Source organism: Nothoprocta perdicaria, unplaced genomic scaffold, assembly GCF_003342845.1.
Source record: "Nothoprocta perdicaria isolate Ctin4 unplaced genomic scaffold, notPer1 scaffold_13, whole genome shotgun sequence".
Classification (NCBI taxonomy): Eukaryota; Metazoa; Chordata; class Aves; order Tinamiformes; family Tinamidae; genus Nothoprocta; species Nothoprocta perdicaria.
This window is the reverse complement of record NW_020454427.1, coordinates 6,692,992-6,704,876: the sequence shown is the minus strand read 5'-3', so window position 1 is coordinate 6,704,876 and position 11,885 is coordinate 6,692,992. Positions and strand designations below refer to the sequence as shown.

General features: G+C 39.2%; 1 long non-coding RNA gene across 1 annotated transcript in view; it reads right to left on the bottom strand.

The window, feature by feature from the left end:
- LOC112942627 overlaps positions 1–11,885 on the bottom strand; it is a 53,314-nt gene continuing 41,429 nt past the window's right edge. The window contains exon 3 of the long non-coding RNA XR_003248419.1: positions 1–130. This is a non-coding gene — a long non-coding RNA (uncharacterized LOC112942627). The remainder of the gene's footprint in view (positions 131–11,885) is intronic.

The following is an 11,885-nucleotide window of genomic DNA, read 5'->3' as shown; positions in this document are numbered from 1 at the left end:
GACAAGTTGTGCCGTGCCCCAAGTGCAGAGGAAGTGAGAACTTTCAGTCTGTGCAGATCTTGTTTATTTAGCCCTTAATGAAAGTTTCTCTCCTAGTAAGTTTATGTTGCATACAAGAGCCTACAAGAGCCTGCAAGAGAGAAGGAAAAAGAATCTCAGCTGCTGACTGCTTCTGTTCTAAGCACATTTGAGCTATTTTCAGCAGCAATGGGCTTGCCTACAATCAAAATGAAAATGCAGTACTGAAGAACCAGACTCTCAACCCAAACTAAAAAAATACCAGGAAATCCATAGCAGAGATTTTGTTCATTGTCCAAATTCTTAAAGAAACAGTACAAAACATGCACCAGTGGTGAAGGAAAAACTTATTAAAAACAAGACTRGGAATTTGAAGACTACATTATTTGCAGCTCAGCAAAAGAGTCACCGTAGATATTTAGTCAGAAAATTAGCTTTGAGAACAGCCTTCTCCGAAGATGCTTGCTGTCTTTACACAAAGAAAGCTTCCAAACAGAAATACTTGTTTACATCTAAGTGCATCTCACTCATCTAGCATACATATCTGAGGATAAATCTGTTGACTAAGCCTGAAGCCAGATGTTTGCTTCCACCTTGCATCTGAGTTTCCAGTCTCAGCACCAGTGCTATTTTGGAAGGTTAGCAACCCAGAGCTGCTGACACTGTTCCTGCACCAGGTGCTATTCAGTGACTTAAGTCTTCTTGCTTTCTTAACCACATTTCAAGCAGGTACTCTCACATAATAGTAGTGAATGACAATAATAATATATCCGTTAAGTGTGAAGCAAAGCAAATTAATGATTATRAAAAAAGACCCAATAATCTTTTGGCTGGTACAGGAAAGCTAATGACTTAAAACCTCAGACAACAGAGGTAAAGCTAAACAAATGAAAAATCCACCATACTTGCTTGTTTTTTTTTTTTTTTCTCCAGTATCTTCCACTGCAGATAAAAACTTCCTGGAGGTTCCTAAGGCTTCCTCTATAAGCCTTAGCAACTGGGACAGATAAAGCTCACTTTGTTTCAAAACAATTCTTCACATACATCCCCATAGCTAAATAGTGCCACTGAGACTATTAATTATGTTCAGAGGAAAGTTTAGAGATCTGAACTTATTCTCTACTTAAAATCTAGAACACAGGCTAGTGACCTAAAATTATTTAATATTTCGTTATATATAACATTCTCATTCATTGTTCCCTGGAGCTAAGTAGACTTACTTGAAAATATTTTGTAACACAACCCCGTGTCACTTTATTTTCTTATTCATTTACAAATACTTACTGTTTGAGTTATACTGGCACCTGAAACAGGATGCCAGATTCACAAGCTATTTAGTAAAACACTGAAGTGGTAAAGCAATGCTGGCTATTAGAAACAAACAGAAATACTTGCTCAAGACTCAAAATACTAGCTGAAGTTCACTCAAAATTGAGAAGCTGCCAGGTGTGATTTTGTGTATTAGCTTGAAAAAAATTGCTCTCACCTCAACCATTTGTGTTGCTACAGGTAAAAGCAGCCATTTAGAAAAAATCTCACACACACAATGCCACAAACTAAATACCAACCTGTTTAATCACTGCTGCTGCTTTATTCTCAGTATTAGTTTAGGACTTATTTCACCACAAACTTGTTCACACAAGTTAAAAAGCCCAGTTTATATTTAACTTAAGTTGAAGTAATTTATAACTCCAAGAGCTTACATGTTGTAGGCATGAAACCAATACATGACCTGTATTTTACCAAAATCTTGTAGCGTCAGATGCCACACTCTATTATTAACCAAAACATTTTTGTTTTGTGGTTACAAGCCAAACCAACAGGTACTTGTAGGCCACATCTTCATACTAGACAAACTTGAAGATAGTAGAATGTATAAAAACACTGCTCAGCCATAGCAGTTTGCTACCAAGCTACTGATGCAAGGCACTTGGCAATTCATTACTTCCTTCCTGCAGCATTTTCTCAGAACAGTCACATATTCCAAGTTCCCTGACTTACCGGTAGAGCTTAATTCATTTGTACCCTTCATTTTTCATATGTTTTCTGCAACTGATTTTCGTAAATTATGGCTTGTCTATTACTTTTACTATTTATTAAACTTTTTAAATATCGCTATTTCAGTATATACTGGGATTCCCACAGATTAGATATAAATCTGATAGTCATTGTCTGAGAAACATTACATGTCATAAATATCCCATGTACCAGCCAGCCACCTCAGAGAAACCTTATCACCTGATTGTGTTAATAGAACAGATAACCCTGCCAGAGTTACCAAGACTGCTGTATGAAGATATTTCAGAGAATAACACTCATATTTCTCCCTCTCAACTTGAGCAAAACATGTTTCAGATGCTTGAAGCCCGTGGTTGATGGAAGCCGTCTACCTCCTACGTATATCTGTGCCAGCACATGCAGCAATAGACTCTTCATTCAAGACATCAAGAAGCAGGAAATTATCTGCATCCCTCAGGTACAATTAATTGCAACCCACCTGGATACTACAGGTGTGAGACAGAGCACTTGTCTCTACTTCATGGCTTCATAATCTCAGGGCTATAGGGCTCTCTGGTTAGAGAGCTCTTATTTTCCACAAAGCTTAGCAAAGTATGAAGTTAGCTGAAGTCCATGAAGGAAACTTACTTTTAATTGCTATTAGCACATTCCCCTTATAAACAACTCTATTCTCCAGTATCTCAGAATATCCCAAAATAGCCCTCCACATTCAGAAACAAATACAGGGTCCCCACCTTAGCACTTTTCCACCAATTCCCTCAAATATTGACCATGAATTGGTCGCCTCACTAATACAGCTGAGGTAGCAAGATGACTACAAGTATTTTCTGTTATATAGAAACATAGGAATACTGTTTTCCTCTGGAACACACTAGAAACACTTGGAAATTGTAAAAGACTAAAGGAAACTTGGAACTGTTAAGCTTTGTTTTTTCCCTTACCTCTTTTTTGAATTCTATTGCTCAAATGGCTTTCACAAACTACTTGAGGAGTTATCAGAGACTCTGACCCAATAAAAAGTATCCAAGACACCTTCAGAACCAGTTACAGGTGTGTTTCTACTAACAACTCACACACTACAGAGACTGCTCAAGAGACCAAGCAAAAAAGCAGGCTTTCATTTGGCACCCACAGGACCAATGCTCAAGACACCTGCCAGTTTACCCCAAGAACTGCCTTGGCTTTTCTCCAGAAGAGTCCATCTGTGCTCTTTGAAAGGACACCAGCTGCCTTCAGACATACAGCCTGGAAGTTGTCATGTCTGTTCCCTCCGTAAGGATTATGATAAAGTGCAGTCTGTCAATTTAGGCTGAAAACTCTAGACTTTTATGAAAAGGTTTGAGAATGAGTAACTTCATTATCACATTAACCTGATTTTGCTATATACCTTTAAAAATTGCCTTTGGGAATCTTAATAGATATTAACAGAAGATAGAAAATGTTATCGGTTATACTGATGGTTGGATATTTCTGAAGATCTAAAAGGCTTTGACAGTCAGAATCTAAAATCATAAAGTTTAAGCTTGAGATGCAACAGGGTAAGAACAAAGAAACCTACCTCAGATGCTTATCAAGAAAGAATATCTTTCTGGCAAATGAATGCATTTTTAACTAGAAGCTAGAAAGAATAGTGTTAGGGTTTTTTCACTAGTCATCTTTAAGAAAATTTAATTCACTTCATCAAAACTAAGTATGCGGTGTAAGAATTCAAGAACACCAAGCTTTCTTAGTCACTAAAGTTTCTAACAATTTACAATACATTCTGAGTAATATATGACACTAAAAATTAAGAGAATCCCGATATTTTAATGTACTTGCTGCTTTGTTTATATATATAAAATGATAAAGTTATAACTTTAATTWTAACTTTAAGTCTGAAGCTGCACACTTCAAGAGGAAAAGCATTACCTAGAGATGTAGGTCATCTTGAGCATCTGTTGCAACCTACTTCCAACACTTGTGCCAGTTGCATAGAACTGACAGCAAGCGACATTACTGCTCTAATATAGGGAAAAAAAAAGGTCACTGCATCTATCACTGCGAAACTGGGCAGAATGATAGGCCTGCTCAAAGCATTACTTTGCTAGTAAAGTTACCTTGCCCTGTTCCAAGAGTAAACAGTTAAAAGTACATAGGGAAGTAAACATGAAGCTTTTTTTAGGAAGCAGAAAACAGGCAGCTATTGTGTGTCTTGCTCAATATCCACTGCTAGGCTATTGTTCCAAGAACTCTGCACAAGGTCACTGCCTGCACTCTGAGTGCTGGGCTCAGTTATTGTGGGGTGGGGTTTCTTTTGGTTGTATTTTCTTCCTACTACAGCAAATCTAAGACCTTAACCTCAGGTGACACACAAACAAGGACCATAAACCTGCTAAGCTCACTGTAATTCACAAGCTTAAATGACTGGGTTTGTTGGACAAACTGCTCAAAAGGGTTTCCTGTGCCCAAATCCGGAGTTTGCTAATTGGGGGTTTAAAAGACTAACTCTGGATGAAAGCAACTTGCAAAGAGCGCACGTTTTCACAATAATGACACCAGGTCTTTCAAATCCTCCTGCAGGTCCAGCAAGTGGTATCTCACCTTGGATAAGGCCACAATGGCAATTGTCACTTACAAACTTGACTTTGATCAACATTGCCTGAGTGGCACAAGCAGCCATTACACATCATGAACAGCAGAAGATTGTGTTACCCTACTTCTCACGCTGATGCTCTTTGAAACTTCTGCCACAGGTACTGTAGAGCAGGGCTGACGTTCCAGAACGATTTTCTTACAGTCACTTCTCACACCTTGCTGAAAGGCAAGCTAACCACCAGCAAGCTGTAATCCAGCCGTGCGGGGACACCATCCAATCCTCCATGAACTACAGGCTTCATGTATTAGAGCAAGAGCCAGACCCTCTTTAGCTTAATATCTAGGAGTACTCACCTGGAAGAGGTGATAATTTCCTGTCTTTCAGTGACTGTGCAGTACTAACACTTGATCAACAAGCATTGCCATTCTCAGGCTGCAGGACCATGGCTGCCCTCTTATCCTCAAGCCAGCTCTTCCATGAGAAACAGACCTGATTGACACTGATTCATCCTAGTCCTTCTTTCTGCTTCACAATGCTCCATATTACATAGCAACTTAAGGCCTAATACTATTCTGTTCTTAGGTAAATCACCAGGATACAGCCTGTCTTATACCTCCACATATTGCACTAATAGGAATTTAGGCTTCTCAAATAGCACAGTTAGTTTTCAGAAAAACTGCTATGCTGCCAAGTTTATACAGACAAAATAAGTGTCCCACAGAAAAAAAAATGGCTTTACTACTCACCTAAGTTTAAAATACATACAGAAAGTAGTTGTAGTAGATTCACAACTGGAGCTTTCAGGCACCAGATCCCAGGGAACAGGGAATGATACTTGTCAACTCAAGCACAGAAGTATCACTAGGAGGCAGTCAAGCAACAGGGCAAGGTAGAGTTAATCATCTTCCCTCAACTTTCTTCTAGGTAGGTATACTCATTCTGTTAACAGAATCCACTGAAAATACAGCCTAAAACCAAACTTCAAAAAGTACAAAGCCTTGAAAACTTCCATGTACAAGTAGGTAATGTTTCAGCCTTTCAGAACATAAGCCCAAACTCCCTTTTGTGTTTTAGGTCTTTTTTTTTTTTAAAGCATCATGAGCTCAAGGACAAAATAAGCTTTTCAGCAAGACCAGCATTTGGATTTTTTTTTCTAATTGAAAAACAGCCAACTAAGGTCACAGAAATTACTTAAGTCAGCCAAGCTGAGACACTTGCCTCAGTGATTTAAGTCAGGCTGCTGTTCACACCATTTCAGTCACGACAATCATGAATCTTTCAGGCCGCAAGGACAATACAGATTTCAAGAAATCGGGTATATGTCACTACTGGACTCTGCCATTTGCAGATCCCCCTGCTTCCACCTTGGCTCAACTTTGGGCTGTTTACTGATGGAGAAAAGTCCTGTAAAAAAGCGTGGGCCAGACAAGCTAACTCCTGCTCCTAAGGCCTCCAAGAAAGCTGCTACCTGCAGCTTGTGCCTGAAAGCACAAGAGTATCAGGAAAGGAGAATCTGAGAAGCAGGTCTAGCCACTACCACTGTTATCACCAAGATTCAATCGATAGAAAAACAAGTAAAATAACAAGAGACAAATTAGAATTCATTGGCCAAAATCTTCCAGAATTGAGTATCTAAATCATCCTATCCAAGGACAGAGTTGATTCACTGTTTTGGAAGGTAATAGGGGAATCAATCCCCTTTTCTGTAGCAAGGGCCACTGCACTGGTTGCTCTCACCTTTAAGCTTTTAATAAGCTCAAATGGGCCTACCAGCTTCCGGCCTCGTGACACTGGCCTGCACAATAAGAACCAAACAAAAAGTTACCTACAGCGTGTAAACAGAACTACTTGCAGAGAAGTTCAAATGCTTTAATACTGCAAGATCCTGAACACAAAGTTAAAGGCGTAAGTATGATAGGGTCAATGCACATCTTAGCCAGAAGCATCAGGCTTCAAAGCTTTCTGAAAATGAGCATGACCCACACCCCCCAGAACAGGCTTTAACATGTACCAAATTGCTAGTGATTCCTAGAAAGATCAAGACAGTAATTTCGTGCTTTCTCACCCATCTGCACTTAAGTAGATAAATAAGGCCTCAATATATAGATTCACCTGTAATTAATCACAAGAGCATGATCACAGGATATACACAGCTTACTGCTATTACCTAAGAGCATGCTCACACTTGCCTCAAAAGGCCCAAGCTTCTCTACCTTGATATTCACAGCATATGCTGGTCTTGGAATTACACAAGGAATTGTTTCACATCTCAGAAAATTTTCAATTGATCTTAAGAAAACCTTGACACCTCAATTGTGTCAAAGCAGTTTTAACTGAGGAAATCACAAAATCACAGAATATTCAAGGTTGGAAGGGACCTCTAGAGATCATCTAGTCCAACCTTCCTGCTCAAGCAGGCACACCTACAGCATGTGGCACAGGGTGGCATCCAGGTGGGTTTTGAAGACCTCCAGAGTAGGAGACTCCACAACCTCCCTGGGCAGCCTGTTCCACTGCTCTGTCACCCTAACAGTAAAGAAGTTGCTCCTCACCTGGAGACGGAACTTCTTGTGCTCCAGCTTGTGGCCATTACCCCTCGTCCTATCGCTGGCCACCAGTGAGAACAGCTTGTCCCCTTCCTCCCTGCATTCTCCCTTCCTGAACTTAAACATATTAATCAGATCCCCTCTCAGCCATCTCTTCTCCAGAGAAAACAGGCCCAGCTCACTCAGCCTCTCTTCGTACAGGAGATGTTCCATTCCCTTAATCATCCTGGTTGCCCTTCTCTGGACCCTCTCGAGAAGCTCCATGTCCCTCTTATACTGGGGAGCCCAGAACTGCACACAGAACTCCAGGTGCGGCCTCACCAGAGCTGAGTAGAGGGGCAGAATCACAAGGCATGTAAATCACAAGGAAATCAAAGGCATGTAAATATATTAGAGAAGGGGAATGTCACAGCAGGCAGACAGCTACTAAATCATGTTTCTTTTTGGTGAAAAGTGACCAGGACAATCACCTCCTGCAGCCTAATTCGCAGGGAGAAAAATTCCATACCATTCCCAAAACCAACTGTTCCTTCCTTATTCAGTTTTTCATTCCTGAAAACAGTAACTTCTGCAGGTAGAGATATGACAGCTCCTCAGGTTAGTAGGATGGAGTGAAAGGAATTCCTGGCTTCCAGGAATACTTGAAATTCTTGAACTTCAGCATTTTTAGCAAAATGCTAAAAAATGCTTAAAATGTCCTCCAGTGGATAGTCCATAAATAAATTAGTCTTAGCTGACTCTGAGGATGACTCAGGAAGTCACTGCTGAACTTGTTTATTTTGCTTGTTAACAGCAGCATACAAAATAAATAGTTTTCATTTTTCTTCAACTGTTGCTAAATGAGAAATCTACAAAATGTGTTTGGTATTTGTATTCCCTGCAACACCACTAATTGTGTTCCAAATGAGTGAAGGCTGTTTTACTCATTGAAACTATATTCTTACTTTCCTTCAAGGAGGAATAAGCTGATGTTTCACGGGTATAAAGCAACACAGGATGTTAAAGCTACATTGCCAGGTTGCTCTAAGTTGATTTATTTGCAAGTCAGAACTATTTTCAGCTAACAAAGCTAGATCCTTGTTTAATTGACAGGTGCAGTGATAACAGTACAGAAGTCCTTATGGATGGCATTGAAGGACTTTAAACATTAGTTTCCTCATTCCCCTCTTAGTTCACTAATGGAATTCATTAACACAATGAACCAACTGCAGTCAGGTTTTTCCACCACTGGACTTCTCTGTGCACAGATAGCCTCTTCCACAAGATATAGATGTCATTTTAAAAATAACATTTTCTTCCTGTCTCAGTTTTTGGTGCATAGTATCACATGTTGAAGGGCTGTATGTACTTTTCTAAATAGCAAACCAACAACTAAAATTACATGGCTAATCTCTTTTGCATACTGGGAAAGGAGAGCAGCAATTCTCTATATACCACAAACCTAAGTCCATGACAGTAAAAGTAATAAGGCTCAACAAGCTGAAAAAAGACTTGCCTGAATATCCATTAGAAGTGGAAGTCAACACGTAATGATTTAAAGCAGTTATTTCATTTCATATGGCCAAAGTTTCACAGTCTAGTCACAATTTCCTCTGGAAAGGTGTATTTCCCTTCCTAGAAAGCTTACTTGCACAGAACTTCAGCAGCCTCTGGTTTTCAAAGTCACTCAGTCATTAACAAAGACTCAAACATTTCTTGCCTCGAGGTTCTCCAGTTTTTCATCAGTTCAGACCTGTCCATACCAGAAATACTCAATTCTCCTCCTTAGGCAAAGATCACTGCAAGGAACGATGGATTGACAAAGGTTTGCACTTAAAGCATGTCATCTGCATTTTCTGCCACACTCCACTTTTTAAATGTCTCAAAAGCTTTACCTACATGGAAAGACAGAAATTTGCAGAGCTAAAGTATTTTTTTCTACTAAATTTAAACATACTTCTCTTTTCGGATTTCTCCGCAAAGATAATACAGATCAAGATATTAGCTTTCAAGACTTTATATAAACACAAAGAATGAGGGATAGTAAAGTCAAAAATTACAAATATAGTATTTAAAATATATGAAATTTCATATTACCTTTTAGTAAGAAATATGCCTCCAATTTGCAAATTAAGCTGATTCACATATTTCAGTCCTAGAGGAAGTAGACCAATTACTTGCGCAGAAAGTCAAGAAAACCTCTAATGTTAATTTTTAAGCCTTTGCATTCTTCTGATCAGTAGAGTGAGAAGTGGCACATACCAAACAGTTCAAGACTATCATTCAAAACCAGAGTACCACAGTGGGGAGGAGGGAGATGCAACATAGTTTTTATGCAGTCTTCATAGTTTTATTCATTATAAAAACAGCTAAAGAGAATGTTGGATTGAGCCAGACATGTGCAAGTCAGGTCAAAAAAATCTAAACTGTAAGCTGTGTATTTCAGACCAACTCTTATAGTACCTTTCTGAACAGAAATGTCTTTGGAATATTATTAAAACTCTAGGCTAACAACTCCCTTGGGCCATATCTAATGATGTCATATAAAGCAATACATAAGGTTTATACACATTTGTTATAATAATAATACATAAATTTAAAACATTGAGACACAGTAGCCTTGAGCCTCTTCAGACAGTGACATTTCAAGCCTCAATATTTCATACAGATACAAAATTAAAACAATGAAAATGTAAAAGGCCACTTAAGCATTTGCCAGCTCCCAGATGAAAAAGCAAACAAAAATTGAGGCTAAATCTAGTGCTCATCCAGTTCCAGGGGGCAGAACTAATCATGCATCTACAAGAATATGCAAAAAAAATGAGAAACTATTTGCAGGTGTGTACACATACACATGTGCCACCACACAGACATTTCCAAGAATAAGTGGACTGGATGTTGCATTAGCTAATTCGTTCAATGGCATCATATTACCAAGCACAGAGAACACAATGATAGGGCTTAAATAGCAATCTAAATTTAAAGGTATTAATGCTTAAATGAGACTCAAGTGTATCCACTTCTGTTCACTTTTAATTCCTTACATAACACTCCAAAAGTAATTTTAAGTAATTTCTGTGCAGCACTTAATTAGAAAACTAAAAAAGATTAAGCCCCTTTCAACGCAATTTTAAAAGCACACATTTCCTGTAGCTACTTTTAATAAATTCAGGAAGGATTATCATTGCATTCAGAGAGAAAAATCACAAGAACTTTCACTGTTAGGCTTAGTTGTACAAAATGAAGAGCATAAATTTTACCATCAGTGCACTCAAAAGGAAGATGGGCCTCACTGTAGTTCCACGCTTAGCCTTGAGGGTTCATTAATAGCACTGTTTGCTTTTGGCATTCACGAACCAAAAGGGCATGTGTAAAAAGGTCCTCAGTAATTAGAGCACTATTTTAGGTCCGAAATGGGCAACTTTGTCACGGCATGATTAGCAGCTGAGAAGCATACTTACAACAAAGAGGAGCTGTTCCTAAACATACTGGAAATAAAAGCCTAGGAAAGTCTGATCAAAACTGATACATAAGCAAAGATGTCAGGAAGTTAGAGCAAGAAGATTATGTGTAATAAAGCCAACAGTAGTCATTCTTAAGTCCTGTTTTGAACTCAAGCCATCTTTCAACTTCAGGTTCATGTGATTAGAAAACTGTGCACTGGCAAATAGACATTTCCCACAAAGCATTCACTTGGCAGCCTTAATAGAGCAATCAAAAATGACAAACCAAAAATGAATTGAAAACATTTCCTTTCCAATTTAAATTTTTCTCCTTAATGGCCAGGATTGACTAGTCTTCCAAGTATAATAAAAACACCACAAAGCTAAGCCATGCATAATTGTCACCTGTCCCAAGCTACCCAACACGTGAAAAACTGAAAGCTTGGGTCAAATTTAAAATGCTTCAGGTGCTTGGGAACAGACACTAAAAGCTAGCATTTGGGTCTCCCAGTGCTAAGATGTAATAGGAAGGGATACAATTGCAGAAGAAATCGGTTTTTCAGGGATTAGACCTCTTAAAACCAAAACACAAGGAAATACATGCTAGGCCTTGGCAGAACATGTATAGGTCACAGAAAATATTTCACTGCAATGCAAGTAAGGCCTTTCTATAATTTCTAACAGAGGATTTAGATACCAAGCTTTCAAGTTTCTCAAGGAGCATCTTTTTCCCCTCCACCCATATCTGTTTTTCTCGAGTCTAAATAATAAAACGTTTTTCCAGAGAAAACAGGTTGGCCTCCTTTTCGCCCCTTACCAGGCATGCTACTACCCAGACATTTGTCAGGCAGCTACAGTAATTCAGGGCATCCAGCCTTCTGTAGTGCTTTAGGCAAAATGCACCCGATGAGGCCACTCCAACTTCTTGCTTTGGGGCAATGATGCCAGTGCCAGTCCTGTGGTAACACAGTCCTGCTGGCTCCTTCCCACAGCACCCATTATATCCCCTTCCTCTTCCCCTTCATCAAGAGTTTTCTTAATGTTTTGTCTTCTGTTGTGGTTCCCAAAGCTCTCCTCACAGCCCTCTACAGTATTTCCTCAGTTTTGCCACAGATAAATTAGTCTGTTATGCAAAGATGGAATTATGATAAGGAATGCTTCCCAGATTTGTCTAAAGCTGCTATCTTCTCATTCCTCAAACCTCTTCTGCAGTCACGCTTTGGCCCAGCTGCTTACAGGAAACCATCAAAGCAGTGGCAGGACAGTTAAGTGGAGGTCAAGAGCACTTGATGTGCAAACAGCTCA